We start from the raw sequence: 24,148 nt of genomic DNA, 5'->3' as shown, positions 1-24,148 counted from the left end.
AAAAGTGTTCTTAATAATCTCTGAAGTGTTTAAAATGAACAAAAAGGCTAAAATGTCTGAATTTTTTTGCAGTGTATGACTTTTTCACAGTAACTAAGGTTTGATGAAGTATACAAAATGTTCAGAGTGTTTGCAGTGTTAAAATAAAGCCATTTCAGAGGAGAATGTTGTGCATTTGGACATAATTACAAGTACCAGGTCTATACATATTTAAAAGCAATTTGTTGTTATGGCACTGGAAATTTGCAGAACTTTACCACTGGTGTTTGATAATAATATTGCTGAGAATTGTCCAGTGTTTGAGTAAGAATATATTTTTATAAAGGCTGCATTTTCTGACAAAAATGCACATACAAGAGCATTTGTACTCCTCAATTTAGCTGGTTCAGAAGCCATTGAGAAAGAACATTGATTTGTGTATGCACCTGGCATGTATGCAGCAGAGGGGGAGAACTGCCATATTGTGCTACAGCCTGAAATGTGGGAAGACCCTGAGCACTTAAAATGTAAATTTAGGGAAATGTATAACCCTCAAATTACTATTACAATTGAGAAGCACAGATTTTACATAAGAAATTAAAATCCTGGTGAACCTATTACTGACTTAAGGAATAAAACATAAATGTGCAGATTTGGTGATCTAAGAGATGAGTTGATAAAAGACCATCTTGTGTGTGGTGTCAATAATGATGCAGTAGATAGTGAATTAACATTGAGCAAATCTATAGAGATTTGTCAAATATATGAGATGACAGAAAAGCATATGAATATGCTCATGAATGAGGAAAACATGCTTACAGTATCTGTTAGTGCGAATGTTGACAGTGTGCAGCAGGAGGTTGGGAGGAAAAAGAAATATAAATTGAAGGGTGTGGCAGCAAACCTCATTGCTAACTGTCACAAATGTGGAGACAGTCATGATCCTAAATGGGAAAAGTGTGTAGCTTTTGGGCAGGAATATCACAAATGCAAAAAGTGGAATCATTTCAAAAGGCTTTGCAACTCTAAAGTGACACAAACTTATATTAATAGAGAGTATCTGAAGAAGCAAATAAATCAGATAGAGAGCTGTGAACAAACTATGTTGCTGTCTCTGTGATCGATGAAACAGTTAATATAGTAGACTACTGTACAAATTAATGGGAAACTTGTAGAACTTAAAGTAAACACTTGCTCTATGTGCAACGTTATGTTAGCACAAATGTTTGCTAAAGTAAAAACTGGTGAGAAACTTGATTCAGCAAAGTGTGCAAAACTAGTTGCTTATGGTGGTGAAGAGATTCAAACTGATGGTGCAGTAATTCTTTCATGCCATTCTGCTGGAAACAGCTATGACTTGCAATTTTATGTGGGCAAAAGATACATGCAGTCATGGTTAGGCCTCAAAGACAGTCTGAGAATGGGACTGATTTAATTTAATAAAGAGGTTCAGCATGTAAGTATGAGTAACAATGATAGTTTTACACAGAATATTTTTAGTGAATATGCTGATATTTTCAGAGACAAGCTTTGTAGTCTTCCAGTAACATAGTCCATGAAGTTAAACCATGCAGTAAGTCCACCTGTCAGACCAACAAGGAAGACTCTAGCAGCAATGCAGAGTAAAGTAAAAGCAGAACTAAAATGATGCATTTAGGTGTCCTTACTTCAGTAGAAGAACCGACTGAATGGGTATCCTCCATGGTCGTAGCTCATAAGAAAATCTCAGCTGATATTCGAATATATACTGATCCAAGGGACTTAAACAAAATACTTAAGCATCCTCATCATAAGGTGCATGCAGTAGAAGAGGTAGCCACTCTCATGCCAAATTCCACTGTTTTATCAGTCTTAGATGCAAAGAGTTCCTTTTGGTAGATTTCGCTGGATCGAAAATCTTCATTGTTAACTGCTTTCAGTACACAATTTGGTAGATACAGATTTTTGAGAATTCCATTTGGAATGAAATCTGCTAGTGAACTCTTTCAATGTGCGATGAAACAAATATTTTCTGGTCATCCATGTGCTATTATAGTAGATAACATTATTGGTGGAGGCAATGTTGAAGACAAATATGATAGAAATCTCAGGAAAGTTTTAGAACATGCATGTAAATTAAATCTTAAACTGAATCCTCAGAAATGTAAATTCAGGCTGAAAGAAGTTACTTATGTGTGTCATTTTTTAACCAGTTCTGGTTTATAACCAGATCCATCTAAGCAAGCAGCAATTCTTGAGTTGCCCATTCCAGAAAATGTCACATCTTTACATTTTCGCGGTATGGTCAACTATTTAGGAAAGTTCATCCCAGACTTGAGTGAGCTTTCTGCACCATTAAATGAGCTGATACACAAAAAATGTAAACTGGTCCTAGTTGGAACAACACCAAAGAGCATTTGATATTCTGCAGCAGAAAATTGACAGTTCACCCACATTGAGATATTATGATGTTCACAAACCTGTTAACTCTTTCTTGTGATGCTTCAAAGTATGGCCTTGGTGCAGCATGTCTTCAGGAAGACATACCAGTAGCTTATGCATCCAGAACTTTAAGCCAAACAGAGATGCAGTGTGCACCAATAGAAAAAAGAGCTTTTGGCAGTAGTGTTTTCATGTTCAAATTTCTATGATTATATTTATGGAAGACCTATCTTAATAGAGACTGATCACCAACCTCTAGTGAAAATTTTAAAAGAAGCCAATACATGCAGCCCCGGAATGCTTGCAATGCATGATGTTAAAATTGCAAAAGTACAATTTCAATAGTATCTATACAAAAGGAAAATATCTATACCTTGCTGATGCTTTCTCTAGAGCACCCAGACAAATGACAGAACAGCATTAAAAAAAGAAAGCAGACTTTGAAGTCATGGAAGTCAGAAATTTTTTGTCATCGCATCTTGATGACCTCATAAATCACACAGCTTCAGATCCAGTTCTCCAGAAGCTAAAAAAATGTTATCAGTCAAGGATGGCCAGCGCAACAAGCCAGTTTACTACTAGACATACAGCAGTATTTTCCCTGCTGAGATGAACTCATCATGATGGAAGATGGAATCATCATGAAAGGTCATAAAGTGGTAAATCCTAAAGCATTACAACAGGGATATATCAGAATCTTGCATCGTGGCCAACCAAGTACAGATTCCACCAAAAGAAGGGAAAGAGGCATAGTATTTTGGCTTTCTATGTCCAAAGTTATAGAGAAGGAAGCTCTAGCATGTTCAATTTGCAACAGCACCAAACCGCACCAGCAAAAAGAACCACTTCAGCTAAACCAGATTCCTGAATTACCATGGTTGACTGATGCTAGAGATATTTTTGAATGGAATGGTCAACATTACTTAGTGTTAGTAGACTTATTCAAATTGGTTTGAAATTGACCTACTTCCTGACTTGATATCTGGCACTCTAATTACAAAATTGAAGAGACATTTTTCTGTTCATGGTAGTCCACACAAAGTCATGCCTGACAATGGTGCACAGTTTACAAGTCAGTAGTTTAAGAATTTTGCTGAGTTTTTTATATTACTAGTAGTCCTGAGTATCCACAGTCCAATGGGTTAGCTGAACGTAAAGTTAAGAGTGCAAAATGTTTGTTGGAGAAATCCAAGAGAGATGGTACCGATCTTTTCCTTAACTTACTCAATCTCAGAAACATTTCTCGAGACAACTTACTTGGTTTGCCTGCTCACAGATTAATGTCCAGACAGACTAGAACAACCTTACCAATCAGTAAACAATTGTTAGTACCAAATGCAAAGAACTACAGAGAGGTCAAGACTCAGCTTTTGAGAAAACATCAGTCACAAAAGTTGTATTACAATAAGACCAGTAAACCTCTGAGGTCATTAAGACAAGGAGAAGTTATGACAAAGCAAACATCTAAAGGATATGACTGAGTTGGAATCATGAAAAATATTTGATAAGAACCGAGATCTTACATTATACAATATGAAGGAATGGATTTCAGAAGCAACTAAAGACATATATTACCAGTTGCCGAACCAGTGACGCAGCAGATTCCCTGTGCCAATGACTCTGTTTCTCAGAGTTACTATACACCTGTTCGAATTCTCAAGGACAGTGTACTTTCTTCTAATAATCCTGATGCAATCCCCAAAGTTCCAGTTGTGAAGGAATCCCCATAGACTGTCCCTGTTGCTATACCCAGTTAAAGTTGTTATGTGACCAGATTCGTTAGAATTTCCAGACCCAATCCGAAATACACAGTGACTTGGACTTGAGTTCAAATTTGTTGTTGGAATGTTGATGTGATAACGAGGTTGCAAAATGTCTTGTTGTCCTATTGCATGTTGAGCAAATTAAAGAAGGAGGATATAGATCAGTATGTATCTTGAACCTTGTCAGCCACTGTAGCCAGATAGCACGTGCATATAAGTGACTGAGCATGTGCAAGATCAGTGCCATTTTGTATAGTCAGAGTGAATGCAGGCATGAATGCAGACGGACATGTGAGAGTGTTTGAATTAACAAGCTAGTTAGTTAGCTTATGAAGATAGAAGTACATGTTCCATTTATGATTCCTGATGTGTTTAAGTGCAGTAAACGACTTGAACATATACCCATCTCAGGGTCTCATTTGAATACATGAGACGTGTGACAACCTTCCTTATGTTTGCTAATCCTAATCCTACCACTGCCCTGAAACCTAAACCTACACATCTACTCATTACATTGCGCAGACGAATATATGAACATCTTGACACTATTAGAGGTGAGGACGAAAACAATGCTCTTTATAAACATTTCAGGAATAATAACTCCTGTAAAACCTTCCACTTTGGTATTTTGGAGAACCTAGGTAATGATCACAGGGGAGGTGATTGGAAAAATAGGTTGGAAAGGGAAAAGTTAATGTGGCAAATAAGACTGAACTCCACCCATTTTCAAGGTATAAATGAAACTTAGTATTATGCCTGTTTTAATATACCATTCATTCAAGTTGTAAATATTTTTATACTATGCTTTTTAAGAATGTTTTTTTCATACAATGTTTATATTAATGCACAATTTTTTGTAAAGGTTTTTAACTATTTAACTAATGGCTTAGTAAAGTTTATATTAAATATATTCAGGTAGTATTTTGTATTTTAAATAGTAAATTATATATGTTTAAAAGGGTACTTTTAAATGGATGAACTGTGAACAGTAGAAATGTTTCTTTAAATAATGAGAGGGAATTATTTTAATTGATTGGCAATTATTCAATCTGTTGTAAGATATAAAAGCACTACTGGTTTTGTCATTTAAATGTTTCTGATGAAGTCTTTTTACTTTAGACGAAAGCACGCTCAAATAAATTTACTTTTAAAGCACTTATTAGTGTTCATCTACAGTTTATTTACAGCTAATTTTAGCTACTTTATACTGCTACACTCGAGCTTTCCTTTGGAACTGTATTTTTTTGTTCAAGAATTGAAAAGAGCACCTACTATCAGTCTAACAATACTTCATTTAACCGCAGCACAATATGCACACAGACAAATGAAAGAGACCACAAAGCAAAATGAGTACTAGATTAAAAACAAATAAACAATAAACCAAAATCTCTACATTGCCATACTGATAAACTAGAAATGTAATAAACTAATGGAAAACTGTGGTGAATGCATGCAGAAATATAAAACCAAGCCATTCTTTATAGCAAGCTAACAGCATAAAGTATAGCAGAGTAAATTAAACAAATATAATACATTCACCTAATCCCTGTGAATATGTTTATTTATTAATGGCTACACTAAGTGTAGTTATTGTATAAGCAGCTCAGTGTGCTGCAAGTATGATAGGACATTATTCTGAATTCATTAAATGGGTCTAGACTTAGTGAAGATCCACAAAACAAAAGTAAATGGCAGAATATAAAAATGAAAGTATAAGTAGCCAATGTACATGCTAATTAATCAATTTCAGGAAGCAATAAAGCAATCATATACACTTGTGTCTTTCGGCTTTTCCCGGTTAGGGGTCGCCACAGCAGAACTCCGGTCCACTAATGATTGGTAGTTGATTTTTATGTGCTGTGTTACGAGCCCTGATGCACAACCTTCAATGAAGATACGCCCATTCACGCATGTCTCCATGCAGAAGACGCTCTAGCTGAGAATCGAACCGGACAGCGTCTTACTGTGAGGCGACAATGCTACCGCAGCACCACCACTTAGCAATTTGCCCTGAAATCTAAAACTCACTGGACTACGGTCAGGATTACATTTATTAAAAAAAAAAAAGGATGTTTATAGTTGCCATTATAAACCTTTGCATGCAACAGGCTTTAATTTAACATTTGCTAACCAGGAAAGTCCGGCTTGGAATGAGGCCTGGGGAGAAATGCTCCAGATGTATGTCTTTGTAATGTGGGAGGAAATCAGAGCACCCTGAGAAAACCCACACAAATGCAGGGAGGCCATGCAGACTCCACAGAGAAGGCACTCCAGCTAAGAATTGAACTGAGAACCTCTTGCTGTGAGGCAACAATGCTACCACTGCTCCACCACTCCACCCAGTTCAACTAATTCAAGGTAGTATTACTCCTGCAGCCAAGAAGAAGGGTGTTTAGACAAAGTTTAACTTATCATGGGCTTCATGACACAGGAATTGTAGAGCAATTCTGGGTGGACTGGGAGTCACTAGAAGAAATACACAAACTCTGCCAACTTCAAATGAGGCCCCAGGCAAATTGTGGAGAGTCCATCCCAGTGGAAACAAAGGTATGCGTAGCATTATGTATACTAGCTACAGGTACTTTGCAAAGACACACAGGGGATATATTAAAGATGTCACAGGCCTCAGCTTCTAGAACATTACAGCAATTTCTAAATGCAATGCTGCAACATGCAAGGGAGTATATCTGTTTCCCATGCACCCCACAGAAGAGAGCATGAACCATGCAGGAATTGTATTCAGTAGCACAGTTCCCTGAGGATTTGGGGGTCATAGATTGAATGGATCTACTTTTCTTCATCAAAATTACACTTCTTTGAAAAAGAAAAGTAGATGTCTACTTCAGCGAAAGTGCATTGCAACGAAACTGCACTTTTGCTGAACTATAGTTGCCGGTTCGGCTAACTAAAAAAAAAAAAAAAAAAAAAAAAAAAAACACAAAAAAAACCCCCACCTTTTGCAGGGGTCAAGCCCCCCCCCATGTGGGGGGCTATGCCCCTCACACCCCCCTATGTTAATATTCTCAATCTGAGATCGCACTACAGTGGGGAAAAGGGAATATCAACTTATCCCCTCTGTACCACAGTCTCAGCACTAGTTTGCTTAGTTGTACATCAACACAAAACTTTGATGTGCAACTATAGTTACATGCAAACTGCATGTTTTTATGTCTTTTTTTTTTACTTTTATTTTTATTTTCACACAAAAGTGCATTTTCGACAAAATGCACTTTTGCAGAAGTGCACTCGTGAATTTACATTTTGTTGAAATGTAAATTCGATGTACTAAATGGATCCCAGATTGCACACACTTGGAAATAAAAGCCTCACCTAGGGAAAAAGGAAATAGGTACATCAAGAGAAAAGGAAGCAACTCTATAAACTGTCAGGTTACTTGCAATGCCCAAGGGATTGTCTACAATATCTGTGCAGGTAAGCCAGGCAGTTTTAAAGACTCATACATATGGCACCCTTGTTAGCTGTACACAAGGTTTGCTAGGAGTGACTTTCCCCAAGAAAAACTGAGAACTGTGGCTCATGACATCCACGAGAAACCCACACAACCTCAATGAGCAAGGATACAGCAATGCCCACACTCAAACTAGGAATATCATAAAACATGTATTTGGCTTGCTCAAATCAAGGTTCCAGTGTCTAGACACCTCAGGAGGTGCCCTGCACTCTGACCCACCCGTCTCTGCCAAAATGCTTCTGCATTATTACCATGGTAAGTCTGGAACCTGCAAAGAAAAAGCAATACAGTTATATAACTGATTACTGTGTCATGCATATTCGCAAATGTCCCTAAAGTTATACAAGTCCCAGGTGTACAGTAATGTCAGTAATGCCTTATAACGAATGTTTGCAATACACAGCTTGGATTTTGTCCAATAATGTGCATCAAGCATTTCAGTTGGCTGCTGTATATAAACCAGTGGGCAGATCAAGGTCAGCAATTTTTACACAAGTGTAACAGTAAGAAAGACTTAAACATCTACTTAGCCTGCACGAGTAACAAAAGTAAATAGATTAGGCTCAACAAGATCAGTAGCAATTATGCCAACTGATTATGAACAATAATTAAAAACATTTATTTTGCAATACATTTAAATTAAAGGAAGCTTCTGAGTCTTCAAGTATTAGCTGATCACTCTCTGCATCAGACTTGCATGGAACACAAAGTCATAAAGGAATGTGCAAAGGGCAGGGCACAGTCATTGTCACTTGCGCAGGGTGGGATGGGATGATGGGGGACTGACGTGCAAGCCTGACACCAAAAAGATGACTGTGTTCAAGTAAAAATAAAATGCATTCCTTAAATATCCAGTTTGCAGGTGCAGTAACAAGATGTGTTTAGCAATCAGTAAGTACTGCTTAGATAGGTAGTGTGTGTGTGTGTGTGTGTGTGTGTGTGTGTGTGTGTGTGTGTGTGTGTGTGTGTGTGTGTGTGTGTGTGTGTGTGTGTGTGTGTCTGTATGAACACAATCAAGCAGTATGCTAGCACTACATCCTGGCATCTTGGACAAGTGTGAGCCATGCATGGTAGAGTAGTTAGGTCAGCATTGTCACTCCCAACCACAAGAACTGCATCTCTCAATAATTGTACTGCTACCATTTCAGGGTGTGCATATCATAATCACTGACCAAGCAGTAGAAGTAGTGCCACTATCAGAGTGTGATCTTGCACAACCACTTTGGCTAACACTGGATGATGTAGTAGATCCAAGGCCACATGGAAGCTGACCCTTCCACAACAGATGTTCCATTACAGATACTGCTTGATCTAGTGTGTCACTCATCCTGTCAAAGGAGACACCCACATGGTTCAGGCAGTCCTGCATGTCAGAATGCACAATGTTTAGTATTTGCACTCTCTTTTATGAGGCCATTATGGAACGTACATGTGTCTCTGTGGTAGCATTACTATACATTGTGTGACACCTAGTGACACACCAACATCAGTAGCTGGGTGGACAGCAGGCCACCTCTGAGCACTTCTAACAACCTGCCTTTGAGGCACCTTGCTCTCATGATGGCTGCGTGGAGAATCAACAAGTTATGCAACTGATATACCCACATTATCGTGATCAACAGTGTCCCTCTCAACCTGTCCAATATCTGAGGTCTCTGTGTCATGGATATGCATGAGCATATTGACTGTGTCTGAAATAGAGCTGGAGATGTTGGAGGCACAACCTCAATGTCTGACTGACTCTCTGCACTCCCAGACTGTACATCTTCATCACTGCCATCCTCATCATCATCAGAAGCTACTGATACTCTGACATCAGGCAACAGGAAGTCCACACTGCCACTGGCAGGATCACCTATGATAACAAGAACGCAAAAATAAAAAAAAAAGAAAAAGAAAAATACAATGAACATCAATCACACCTATGTTATTTGAAATGCATATTACAAATTAAAATATGATAATGGAATGAAATAAAATAACTTTCAGCTATACATACATCTACATTTTGGACATTAGTAACAGTACAGACTGTGTACTTACCATGAGCAGATGGTTGTGCAATGACAGACCCAGATGTGTATACATACATAAGAGGGATATGAAACAAGGATGACAAGCATTACAAAGAAAATGACAAGAAACAGAAGACAAATGCTTTTATAGCTGTAGAATAAGACTCATTTCATTGAAATCATTACTGTTCACTGGACTACTCTGTACCCCTCTCCTCCTCCTCTTTGTCTGTCTGTTTCTCTTTTCTCCCTCATATCTCTGGCTTTATCTATATATATATATATATATATATATATATATATATATATATATATATATATATATATATATATATGTTGTCTTCTGGCTTTTCCTAGTTAGAGCTTGCCACAGCGGGACGCCAATCTGCTAATGACTGGCAGTGAATTTTTATGGTACTGAGTTGCCAGCCCGACGCCCAACCTTCAAAGAAGGCACACTCATTCACGCATGCACCTCCCTGCATGTCTTTAGATGTTACTCAACCACAGGGAGGACATGCAGACTCCACAAAGAAGGCTCTTCAGCCATGAATTGAACCTCTTGCTGTGAGGTGACAACCCTAACTGCTGCACCATAATGGCTTATATTTATATATATATATATATATATATATATATATATATATATATATATATATATATATATATACAGAGAGAGAGGGAGGGAGAGAGAGAGATGCACATGCAATTATGCCATATAAATATATATCTATAGACTTGAGCTGTGTTCCTTGTCAGCCTTAACATCAAGGATTCTGTGTGAACCCTGTGATGAGCTATCTCAATCTCTGACCAGTGGACAGAAACTTCACTGCTTCAGTCAGTCATTGGTGGCTCAGTGGTATGACCATCCCTGTAGCCATATGTTCATTGGCAATTCCAGCTGCTCAACATCTGGTTACCATAATCATATTAATGGCCCTATTTTTTATTTTGGAATATGTATGTCCATAGCCTCCCACTGTGGTAAAATCATTTACCACTTGCTCCCAGATATGATCATGGGAGGACTTGTCACCCCTGCTTGTCAATAATAGGAATGACCCATGGTGACATAGGCCTTGAATGATCTCATCATTCTCAGAACCAGTGTATGGTGGTTTACAAGGTGCAGATGTCTTTCTTGCCATAGTCCTGTATGATAGGAAATATAATAGGAAAGAAAAAAAAAATCCATAAGTAAAAAAAAAATGATTGTTAAACCCAAAGCAATACATATGACTGCATCCATTCATCATACAAAAAAAAATCAGTGATTGTATTCATCCATCATACTCAACATACATGAAAAAGGAAGTTTTCATAAGAGTGCACACAACAGCTTTCCTTAAACTACCCCATCCATACCCCCTGCCCAAACATAAAAGAATGCAAAAAATTGATAACAAATTTATAGCAGAACAAACATTTCTGTCACTCTAGCGTACATTACATTATTAAAATGGGTAATATGGTTTGGTGTGATAGCCACTTCCATGAAGGGAAGCCAGGAAAATGTCAGATACTTAACATAATTGTCTGGGCTAAAGATCCAAAAACCCATGGCCTTGATAATAATTAATACAACAATCTTCTGAACAAAGTGGTCAGCGTTTAATATTAAAATTTCTATTACAATGTCATCATTATATAGAAAAATACTACATGGTCAAGACATAACTGTGGTATACATGCTCACAATGATGACAGTAAAACAATACTTGTATTGTAATGTTAAAATACATCCAGTTTGTTCATAACAGCAACCTATTTTGCAGCATCAGTTGTGAAAATAGCAACATGTTTTCAAAGGAAGTAGCAGTAAGTAGCAGTATTGAGCTCTCTGGATCAAAACAGTCACTCTGCTATGATACAAGTTCCTTACCTGCACCATTACCTTTATATAGTATAGATTCAGCTGTATCAGCATTGTGAGATGTGAACTCATTAGCATTCATGAATTCCACAATATACATTAAGTACAGGGAAAGTAAACATGGAGTAGTGACCTACAGGACTGCATGCACATGCACTATCTTTGCAAGGATGAGCACTAAGAAGTGTTAGCCGGTAAAGGTTTGCAAGTGTAAATGACTAGTCTGACTACAGTATCAATCATTTTTCACGGTCAGTCCTCTTTGATGCATACTTACTGAGATTCTGTTGGAGAGAAGGGACTTAGAAGAACTGTTGTGACTATCATTGACTGACTTAGGAGATCAACATTCCTAACATTTATATGAATTCTTTTTGAGAACAGTTTCTGCCTCTTAAGTACAACATTGTCAGTAATTTAAGGAAGTAGATTACTCATTGAAGCATATGTTATGGCTAGGCTTATACAGGCCCTAGGGCCGATAGCCTAGTACCAACCTTTGAACCTATAAACCTATGAAAACTTCAAGGCAAAGCATGTAGTTGTCTTATTGGAGGAACATAAATCTGGGAATGATGTTTACAAAATTAATAGAAGAAAAATTTGCACTGGTCAATTTCTTTATTTTATATTTCATGAGGAAAGATTATCTTCTGTGTTACCAGTATTATAGCCATCCACAAATCTTGCTGCAAATTACACAGGACACCGATCAGAAATTGATTCAGTTGTACCTGTAATGTCAATTGATATTATGTCACATCATGAGTATATGTAAACTTAATTTTCTTTTCACAGTATAACTCAACACACTATGTGCATATGGCACATACTGAGAACAATCTCAAGTGTGCTTTATAAATTTGTTGGTGTTCTGGGGTTCTAATCCAGAGATGGTTGTGTTTGTATGTACATAATCATGTTTATGGATCATATGTTCACGCTGACACACAAAAAAAGTTAAGAAAATAACCTTTTAACTCCTATGTTTTCCCTATTTCAGAGTATTTTTCTGTTTTCTTCATTGTTACCATTTTGCACTGCACATTCTGGACTGGCAGTGGTCCCTAGCATTGAACTAAGGCTCACTTCTTAAGGCAAAAAATTAAAATTTTAATTTGAGCTTCCTTCTGTTGCACAAACAAGCTTGGCACCAGTGCATGGCCATTAGCACTCTGGGTAGTACTAAGAGAATAAATGTCACTTGTCAGGTAAGTATCTCTGTGTCACAATATGTATGTAAGTTGAGTATAGAGAAATAAGACAGGGATGCAGGGCTTGAATCCAGTTTACAGAACTGTTTTTGTTATTGAATTCAGAATAGCTATTGACACCCAAAATTGTATATGAAAAGAACAGGTTAAAGTGTGTGATACATGCTAAATATCGTACCTGTCATCTGTGTGAATGTATGTATGTTACATAGGTGTTTTTCCTGTAAACTCATCTCTTCTCATTAGCAATAATATGTGTTTGAAATGTTGTAAGATGTGAACTTCTTACAGTGTGCTAACACAAAAGTAGTAACATGAGTAACATGAACATATATGTGTCATATATGATGGAGAAATTATCAACATGTCACAATTTGTCAACATCTCACTTACACAGTATATTGTAAACTATGATGTCATGAGCAGTTGTATATATTGAGAGAGTCATGACCTCCTGTCATTGTCTAACATGTCCCCTTTCTGACCAATTGTCATTACACGAAATTCTGGTTATGTGTAACATAAATGTTACTTATGATGATGCAAGCAGATGTGAAACGGATGACTATGTCATGATACTGCTTAATCAGCTTTGTTTTTTTTTTGCTACACACATCTATTCAATGCATTAATATAGTGTATTTTATTTATTTTTATATAATGCCTTTTAAATTTGCAATCCAGCAAGCAGTGTACAAACAGGGTTCACTTCCTAAGGGAAAAAAGTGAAAATTTTAATTTGAGCTGCCTTCTGTAGCACAAATGAGCCTGTCACTGGTGTACAGAGGTGAATACTCAGGACAGTACTTTGGAAAATAAAATAGTGCTGTTTGGTAAATTTCCCAGTGGCAGAAGATGTAAGTGCATTGATCTGAAAAAACAAAGACAGCTGATGCAGGGTTCAAACCTAGTTGATAAATAACTTTCATAGAGGTGGTCAGAATGCATTTGTCACAACATTTTTATTAGGAATGTCACCATAAATGCACACAAGTATTATAACCATGTTTATTGCAAGAAATGTATCATTACTGCTTGTTATAGAAGCCCTATATAATGTGTATAAATTATGTTAAATATGACAATGATAATTAATGAATAATGCACATACACAGGTATGATGTGCACAATATTTTTGTTATAATTATTGAGTTCCCTCATGTCATACGTATGCATTTATGACAGTATGTGTTCAGAAATATGTATGCAACCTAATCCACCATAACTTACTCAGATCATGTAACTGCATGCATCTGAGATGTATTTACAAACACAAATATTGTGATTTACATAGAAGTGCAATTCCATAATGAAGTCAATTTAAAGCCATAAATATCTTAAGTATTTCTACATTCAGTCTTAAAATAGTATGTCTCTCTTTACCATATTAACAAGTAAGTTATCCTGTGGCAGTGACAGCTAATGAGCAAAGTTTAACATTTTATCCTTTTTTTCTCTTGGGTTTTATTCTGAGGTGGCATTATTCAATCTTATCAGCATCTATATCCCAGCATGCCAATATTTCAGAAGTCATACATTTTTTTCTCCAAACAATTATATTCATAACTAACAACATAAAGCATATCAGTGTTTAACATCGGAACATGTCTCAATAATTTGAGCATCACACGTGGACAAATCTCACTACCATTTAATAGTTTCTGTGTTTCTCGATGTACTCAGTGCCAATGTGTCTGTCAAGCCATTGCTGTATTTCCAATTGCACAAATGCAGTTGTCAAGGTTGAGCATTGTGCACAAGCTGTTACATGTGAGATCTGAATTGGGCAACAATTCAAACACATATTTCTAGACTGACTGCTGCAGACATGGCTGGCAACGGTTGCAATGGTTCTTTTATAGCACAAAGGTTGGGTGTTGAGGAGTCCAGAATTTTTGTGGCACCTCTTGTGAAGCACTACAGCTGGAGACATCTGCATGGTAAATACTGCAGGTTTTATTATAAGCAGAAGCTTGGAACAGTTTGATCAAGGCTGTCTGCAGTCACTGTGGAACAATATCATCACTATTACAGTGAAATGAAAGGTGCAAGTGGGACCTCCTCAGGTGATGGCAGGATTAATATAAGAAAGAAACACCCCTCAGTTGTGTAAGTATAGTATACTGGCCTATAACCTCTGTATAATTTGGAAGTGATTAGCCAGCCAGCACAATTATTTATTATGTTTTCATATATAGTTTTTTTACTGTACAGCTACAGCAAAGATACAGAAAACCACGGGGCTTACCAGGAGACACTAACTTGCCTAGGAAAGAAACATGAGGGAAGTATGCATTTCTACTAAATGCAAGACACAGAAGTATTTTCAGTCCATCACTGTATATCATCTTGAGCAGGCATACCTTAACCTTTATACCGAGCTTCTATGCCTTACTCGATAGCTCTTGGTTATTGCATTAGGCAATGAGTACATCAGATTAATTATGTGTGGTTTCAATACCTAGAAAAAATATTTAATTTTTGCATGCTACTACTTATAAGGCACATTAACAATTCAATATTTGCAAATGCAGTTATTACCTTAGAAACATGATACCTGAAACAGCACAGTAAAGTACATGATTCTGTTAGTCAAATCTTACCATTGTGATTGATTGATTGATTTTATGAAACATTAATGCCTTCTTATAATGTCTGGATGTGGCCAAGATATATTTCTCATATTGCTTTATGTATTGAAATAATTAAGTAATTTCACATGCCACTGATCTAGTTTTCCTTTTTTGTCTCCCCCACCATATTTCCCCTTTATATATATATATATATATATATATATATATATATATAGTCATTTTTTCTTAATACATTGCTGCTAAAAACAAAATGATAATCAGCACAGGGATGTAGACCAACTGTTACGGTTCGGCCCACCATGCCTCCATATTGGCTGGGGAGGGTCCACCCAGCAAACACATATATCCAGCACATCTGGGTCATGACCTGTCATCATTGCCTTTACAACTCCTGCCCTACCTAATCAACCTGCATGAGGTAGCTCTGCCCTGTCTGCTGGTGTAGTGGTACCCTCTGGATGTAGTAGTATTGGAGGTGGAGATTTTGTCACCAATCAGGAGCTTACAAGGCTGGTAGAGGGCTTTATGGAGAGGGGTCTCAATGTCCAAATTGGCAGGGTTGAAAACATCCTGCTTTATATTTCCAAAATTATGCCACACCCAGCACTTACCCAGGAAACTAACGCAAGCGACAGTGATGACAATTCTGAAAGTGAGTTCTAGATTTTCACTATTCTCATGTTGGATGTGAATGCACCTTGGAGGCCCACCTATTCATCTCCAATTCTTTTGTCCCCCAACCTGTTGTGCTCATCAACATCCTTGTCTGTCTTGTATGCAGTGTATGTACTGTATGTCTGCACCTGCTATCAAGGGAGCCCGCAGGATTTTTTGCAGGGGAGTTCAAACCCAGAGCCCCGCCCATGCAGCCCCACCCCCTCCACCCACACAGCCCCACCCCATCCACCCACGCAGTCCCCCCCTCTGCCCATGCAGGCCCCCCATGCAGCCATTACAGGGTCCCATTACATGGCTATTTCTCCCCAGTTGCCATAAACACTGTTCAAAATTCTCATTGTGGATACCGTTTTATGCTTTACTTCTACAATGATTACAGATATCTATATTTAATTAGGAATCCATGATAAGTTTTTTTTACATACCCCATGTATATTGCAACTAACTCAAGGGAACTTTCAGCTGGCAGCCCTTATGAATTCTGATCAAGAAGGCTTGGCTGTTCAGTTCTCTATACTGGAATAATTTCTCATTCATTGCTAATAATCATTTTATTTACTTGGGTACTAACAGAGTTTTCCTTTTTACCTACCATAAAGACAAGGGGCCGAATTTACAAAAGCTTGCACGGAGTGCAAGAAGAGTGTAGGAGCTCACACCGGCAATATGTCTGCCATGCGATCCAGGTACAGCCGGCAGGGGCATGCACGAGAGCTGCTAAAGCTACTCTTGCACGGACATCATCATGGTATGCAAATTACCTCATTTGTTGGTGAAAGACATGCAAATGAGGTAAATTTGCGATCCAGGAAACACTAACCTGTCCGTGGAAGATTAGTGTTAGCTGCAGAAATGTACTCCCTTGGTAACGGAGTACCGTTCTGCAAATAGCTAAACGGAGATATGACAGCTCCAAATAAAGGATGCATACAGTTGAGGAAGCATGCCAATGGCCAAATATAAGGCCATTGGCATTTATAAATGTTTAAAAATATAAAAATTTAACTTTTTTTCCCCTGATCTTCGATGTTTAAGCATAGCGCAGCACAGCGCAAACGTGCGGTGCTTATAAAAACAAGAAAATAATTAAAAAAAAAAAAAAAAAAAGGCATTTTCACTAAAAAGCTTATTCTGCCATACAGGTGAATGGCAGGCTGAAGACAACATGGCCACTGAGTAGTGGTTGCTAAGGGAGGAAGCTCAGTGTCAGAGATGTAACCATGCATTAGTAGGCAATCCTATGCAAATGAGGATAAAGATAGTGAATCCCAATTTTCCCCAGCATGTGAGCCATGTCCCAAGAATAGGAGTAGGTGAGTAGTAGAGTAGAATATAGGTGAAATCATGAGGGAGTGTGTCAGACAGTCTGTAAGCTAATTGGAGCACAGTGGCTTATGTTTGCTTTGAGCTGCTCAGGATTGCAAGAGCCGTACCTACAGTTGTCCTATTTGAAAACTTCAAACCAAAGGTGCAAACTGCTAAAAGATAGGAAACTCCTTGCAAACATGCACACAGCATGTGTGCACATGTGTGCGCGTTTGCGCTTGTTTGCATGGCGCTTTCCCCCCGGGCGGAAACAGAAAGGCAAAAGGAAGGAAAAGAAGTAGTAGGAAGTTAACTGAGGAGAACTAGCAGAGCTGCCAGGTGAAATATATCAGAATCAGCCAATTACACAAGCAGCAGACTAGCCCAGCCCAACCCAGCACTTTAAACTTTGCAAACAGCATTCCCCCTGTTTTTTCCCCAAGAACTCTGCAGCACTGCAGTATACAAAGAGGGAAAGCTTAAAAAGCTTAAGTCAGACAAAATGTTAGGGGCTGCTCTTGCTATCATAAACCAGTATGTGCAAGGTGCTGAGGGTGGTGATGTTGTGAATGCTGCTGAGCAACCCACAGTGAGGAGATGGAGAAGAGTGCACAGACCCAGGGTAACCTACCAGGGGCTACATGAGCTGGAGATAGTGGAGCACTATAGGGTTGACAGAGACCTCCTACAGCAAATTGTTGAGCTGTGCCGGCCACGCCTCACACACAGAACCAACAGAGGGGAGCCCATCCCAGTGGATACCAAGGTTGACCTAAGAATACTAGCAAAAGGTACCTTCCAAAGACCAACTGGTGATATGATGGGGATTTCACAGGCATCAGCATCCAGGGTACTCCACCAGTTCCTGGATGCCATGTCAGCACATGTCGGTGACCACGTATATTTCCCTAATTCCAGTGAAGCATTGGCCAGCAATATGCGTCTTTTCACGAAATAGAAGAATACCTTGAGGTAGTGGGTGCAACAGACTGCACGCACATATGCATCAAAGCACCACCCGGTGAGTAGGGTAGGGTCTACATCAACCACAAGTGCTTCCCCTCCATCAACTGTCAGGTCGTGTGTGATGCCCAGGGCATAATAATGAATGTGTGTGCTGGCTGCCCTGGAAGCTATCATGATTCCCACATCTGGCATCTGACGCAGCTGTACCAGAGATTTGCCAATGGGGACATCCCTGATGGTCACCTATTGGGGAATGTTGGATACGCACTGGAGCCGTGGCTGATGACACCCATCAGAAATGCACACACACCTGAACAAGAACTCCATAATGAGGCACACGCACAAACAAGAAACATAATTGAGGGTGTGTTTTGGATGCTCAAGTCATGGTTCCAGTGCCTGAATACATCTGGTGGAGCCTTGCAGTACTCACGAACTACATGTACCCAAATTGTTATGGTATGTGCCATGCTACACAATATGATCCTGCGGAAACAGCTGCAGCAGGAACAGCATGGGGCAGGGCCAAACAGGCCCCCACCATTGCCAAGGCCTGCACAGGCACAGCGTGACTTGGAGGAGGAACAACCTGAGCCTGCCCCAGTAGGCAGAAGGAGGCGTGCCCAGTATGCCCTGGCCTTGGCAAAGAGGCAACGCATAGCACATACACTGACTCACTAGGAACCCTGGAAATAACACCTCTCTCTGACTCACACGTACAGTAAAAGGGATACCTAACTTGACACTACCTGTTTTTAAACATGTATAGGGAGTGTACTATGTGCACCAGACATAGGCAGCCCTGCAGCACCACCTGAGGCATGATTGCCCTATTTTAAGCAATAGAAAGCACTGCTAAGCACATTTTACCAGTATTAAGCATATTTAAATCCAATTGCGCGTAGCTGCGCACCGCACTAACCAGCGCAACGTCGGGCAACATTGGGCAATGTTGGGCAATGTTGGGCAAAGTCGAGCAAAGTCGGGTAAACACGCTCACACCTGCTTTACTGTTCCTTAACCAGTCAGGTCTGCCCAGCAGGAAAATAAAAAGCAGTGACAGGGCTTGAACTCAGGATACTGTGCACTATAGTCACAGTACTGAACCACTAAGCCATGACAGCATTTCACTGGCACAGACACAACTTAAGTCACTCACACATACCAGTTGGGGGGGTCACATACCTAACAGTCACAGCCAGCAGGACAATTGTAGACAAACGCAAACACAAATAAATGCTGTATCCTGCCCTCTGAAGAGGCATATGAGTAACCTCCCCCCAGGCATATGCAGACAGATAACAGCAGGCCAGGCAGTGTGATGTGGGTTGGGTAGGCTATGAAGTCACAAACTAATATGCATGTAATTGGAAGCTAAGGTCTGTAGTTCAGTGGTATGCCTCAAGCCAGTATGATAGGCAACAGTACAGACTGAAATGGAGTACTTGACATAGCAGTGCAGGCCTAGCAAATGTGTATGTGTCAGGTGTACCCCTCATCCTATGTACACCCACAGTAACAATCAGGTTTGCCCCCCCGGGTAGAGATGTACAAATAATAGCTGTCCCCCCTGTATGTAGAAATGTTAAGTCTATGCAAATGGACTCATGGAAGCCCTGCAGGCACAGCGTGCTTCCTGTCGATGTACAACACAAAGGTGAGCCCTGATGTAAACACGAACTTGAATTTTCACACACACATATATATATATATATATATATATATATATATATATATATATATATGCCCATAGTGGGCATGCTCACACAATTAAACAAATTTAGCAAATGTCAGTCAACAGCATACTGAAAGGTCATACTGAGCATGCTCACACACTTAGGCCATGTCTAAGTACAGCAGTGGGCCACACATATCTGGCAGTTGCAATTCTTACTCCAGACACATGTCACTATTCGCCAGTCCTGCCTTGTGCACACAGTGATATGAAAACAGACCCATATAATATATTGGACCCCTGTCATAATCAAACTATGTAATACAAGTATTTAAGTTGTTCAAAGAAAGTGAAAATCCAAAGAAGATTAATACATATCTGATCAGTATCATCAACAAACAATGAACACTCCTAACATTATACAAGCCATGTTCTGGCAAAAGTATTGCCAAAGAGTCCATAGAGAACAATGAAGCTTTCTTTAGTTTTGTCATAAATATCAATGTAAACTCATATATGTTCTGAGTCAGTGCAAAGTGTAAATGAATACATGTACATCACTGACATCGTCAACATCTTGTCAGACATGTTCATACATATTTAACCCACTGTCACTGACAAAAGGGCACATTACCATACCTGGAGATTGTGAAAAGCCAGAAATCACATATACAATGGTTAAACAGCTCTATCCAAACCTAAAAACACGGCGTCTATGGGATGACATAGTGTCCCTGTCTGTGTCATATGTGAACTCCAAAGGTTGTCATAATCGATGTTTGGGACAACAGAGACATCCTTAAAAAGGGTCTCAGTCAGACAGATGTGGTGTCAAAAGTATGGCCTCGAGCTACAGTCATACAAATACTACATAGGTGCCAACACCTTAAATATGGAGGTAATAATAAGGGATCTATGGACACATGTGGATAGTCATCTCTACTTCCAGAAACACATTCGCAAAGTGGTTAGAAAATCATGGTATGTGTTCCCACAAATTGCCAAGGTTTTTGCATGTAGGTCAAAGGAGGTTCCCTCTACTCATCAATCATCAGACCCATCAGAGAGTATCATGGCACACTTGCGATGAATCTGACTAGGCACCTTCAGCAGCTGGAAAGACTACAGAAGTACCTCAACAAGAGGATTACTGGCTTCAAACAGTTGCCCCATGCAACAAAACTGAATAACTCAATCTTTACTCTGTTGCATACTGTCTACTCAGCCGATCTCTGCCCAACAGACAGGTCCAGGTCCAATGCCGAATGAATGTACATGCTTTATCTAAAAGTAAACCCAAGCTCACTGTGCCACATGCTCTAGGGATATAATCATCACAACAATAAATAGAACATGTTGGAGGGATACATTACTAACTCACAGACTTGCCTTGCTTTGGAATAGTCTCCCAACCTACATTAAGCTGAGTCCCTCACTGACACTCTTCCAGAGGAGTCTTGATGAGTGTATGTGAAACTGAACTGTCACACCATGGGTCACTTCATCAGCTCTACTACACAGAGACATAGGGAACTAACCCCATGTGTGGTGATAGCTGCACACTCTGGCCATACTAATATATGCCTTCAGGCAGATAGCCTATTACCTACCTATGTACCTATATATATGTAGGGGGAACACAGTATAATAATCCAAATATGGATGGGCAGAGATGTGTGTAAGAGGGTGACCATGACAGGGAGCCATCCAGGACTGTCCCACTCAGCACACATCCCGATGGCATAAAAGACATGAGGTGCATATCTCACCCACTGTACATAATAGCCACCAGTAGCTGTAAGCATTACAGTGTATGTGGTGCATGTGCCTGCTGTACAACTTGACTGTATAATGAAGTACACATCTACTATCTGTAGACATGTACCTGTCACATAGGTTCATAGGTATGTAGTAGACTATCTTCATGAAGGCATATATTAGCCTAGGCAAGTTGTGCAGCTTTCACCACCCCATTGGTTAGTCTCCTAAGCCCTAGTTCTAATAGTTAGCACCCTAAGCCCCTTTCTAGTGGGGCTGCTGATGTGATGCCTGGTGTGAATTGTCTGTTTCCCATCCACTCATCAAGGATCCTATTGAAGACTGTCAGTGAGGGGCTCTGTCTCATGTACATTGGGACTCTGTTCCTCAGTAAGACAAGTGTCTGGGATGGTACTCTATCCCACCAACATGTTGTATTCATTGTTGTGATGAGGTTTATATCCCTGGAGTGTGTAGTGCAACTCAATTTTGTTATCCGTAGATGGAGCATGTTCAACAGTTATGTGTTGGACATGGCTCTGTATGTTAGGCAGAGTGTGCCTCTGAGTAGGCGGTATGCAACGGAGAACAGATTTAGTTTTACCAGTTGTGTTGCATAACACAACTGTTTGAGGCCAGTAATCCTCTTGGTGAGGTACCTCTGTGGTCTCTCCAGCTGCTGGATATGCTTTGTCGAGTACAGCCAAAATGGTGCATTGTACTCAATGATGGGTCTGATGACTTAAGAGTAGAGGGCCAGCCCTAACTCTTTTGATCCTGATGTAAACCCTTTGTTTATTAGGTTGGCCACATAGGATTTCCTAATCACTTTGGCAACATGGTTGTCAAAGGAAAGATGACTATCTACTTGTGCCCCAGATCCCTTATTACCTTATCAGTTTTTAGGGGGTAACACCTATGTGGTAGTTTGTGGGTACTTTGTTTCCCCAAAGGGGATTACTATGCATTCTTTCACATTGAGCTTGAGGCCATGATTCTGACACCACACATCTGTCTCATAGAGTCCCTTCTGGAGAATATTTGTGTCATCCGGGGAATGTATTATGGCAAACACTTTACAGTTCCCAGAAAACTTAGTCAACCACAACTCTCCTGTGTTGGCATGTACTTTTGAGAAGTCTATACCAAACAAGAGGGGCCCCAGAACTGAACCCTGGGGGACACCAGTAGTTACCGGTTTAGAGTCTGACATGTAGCCAGCAACTCTTAATTTGTGGGATCTATCTGTGAGCCAGTTTGCAATCCATCTTCTGATGCATGGATTTATGCCCAGGTTGGTGAGTTCATCTATGATACCTGACAGGGAAATGGTGTCAAAGGCCTTAACAAGGTATAGGTAGGCTGTGTGGAGCTCCTTTCAATCATCTGTAGCCTGGGTAACTGTCTCAAAGAAATCCACCCAGTTCAGGAGGCATGAGCTGCATTTGATGAAGCCAAACTGGGTGTGCTCAACTGTGTGAAGGCTCCCAATGTCTTTATTGTTGACTTCCATTATGATTGGCTCCATTGCCTTGCAGATCAGAGTCATCAGGCTCATAGGGCATGAATGCCAAGGGTCTTTTGTGGCTCCATCCCTGTGGAGTGGGAAGAACGTTGCTGTGCAACATTCTATGGGTACATATCCAGTACAGACCATGTAGAGAGAGGTGTAGGTATCCTTGATGAATATGGATACATCCTCACCCTATGTGTTACGATCCAGGTCCTAATGCTGGAAGGTATGGAATGAGTAGTATCCTGGTAGTGCTGGTGTGCTCTCTGGAGCCTTGAGCTAGGTTTCTGTTACTGCACAGATATCAATATTATCCATACTGAGAAGTGCCTCATGTGTGCATTTGGAGGCTGAGACTTCTGTCAATGAGTAGCATTTAGATCACTTTGTGGTTATTTGTGTTGGTTACGGGGTTTGGTTTGTCTCGAGTGACAGGTGTTCCACACCTGAAGTCAATGCTTCATTGGTCCGATCCGACCATAAGCTAATTACCCAACATATCCACATTCTGCCCCCACCCACCATTAAGGAAACCATGTTAAAAAAATTTCTCCAGAGCCATCTTCATGCTTCTTAAGACAGAAGTGGTGAACTTCATGACACCCATGCAGATGGACAATACAGTTACATCTACTGAATCCTACACAATTGCACTTTATAAGCACTTACATGAGTGCATGGATCATGCTATCCCAAACAGAACCAAGACGCTATCCTCCAAAAAAAGGAAGTCAATCTGGTGGTCCCCTGCCATAAACAAACTGTACAACAGAAGGAAGAAACTGTTGCAAAAGACAGTAAAATCCCATGAGTGGAGGAGCTCCCTGGTCAGCCACAGTAAGAAGCTGTGATCCCTGATAAAATCCTCCAAAGCTAGTTATGAAAACAAAATTGCCACTGATTCTAAAGACAACCACAA

Source organism: Protopterus annectens, chromosome 1.part0 (assembly GCF_019279795.1).
Source record: "Protopterus annectens isolate FY-2018-M chromosome 1.part0, PAN1.0, whole genome shotgun sequence".
NCBI classification, from domain to species: Eukaryota; Metazoa; Chordata; order Ceratodontiformes; family Protopteridae; genus Protopterus; species Protopterus annectens.
This window is presented reverse-complemented; position numbering follows the sequence as displayed.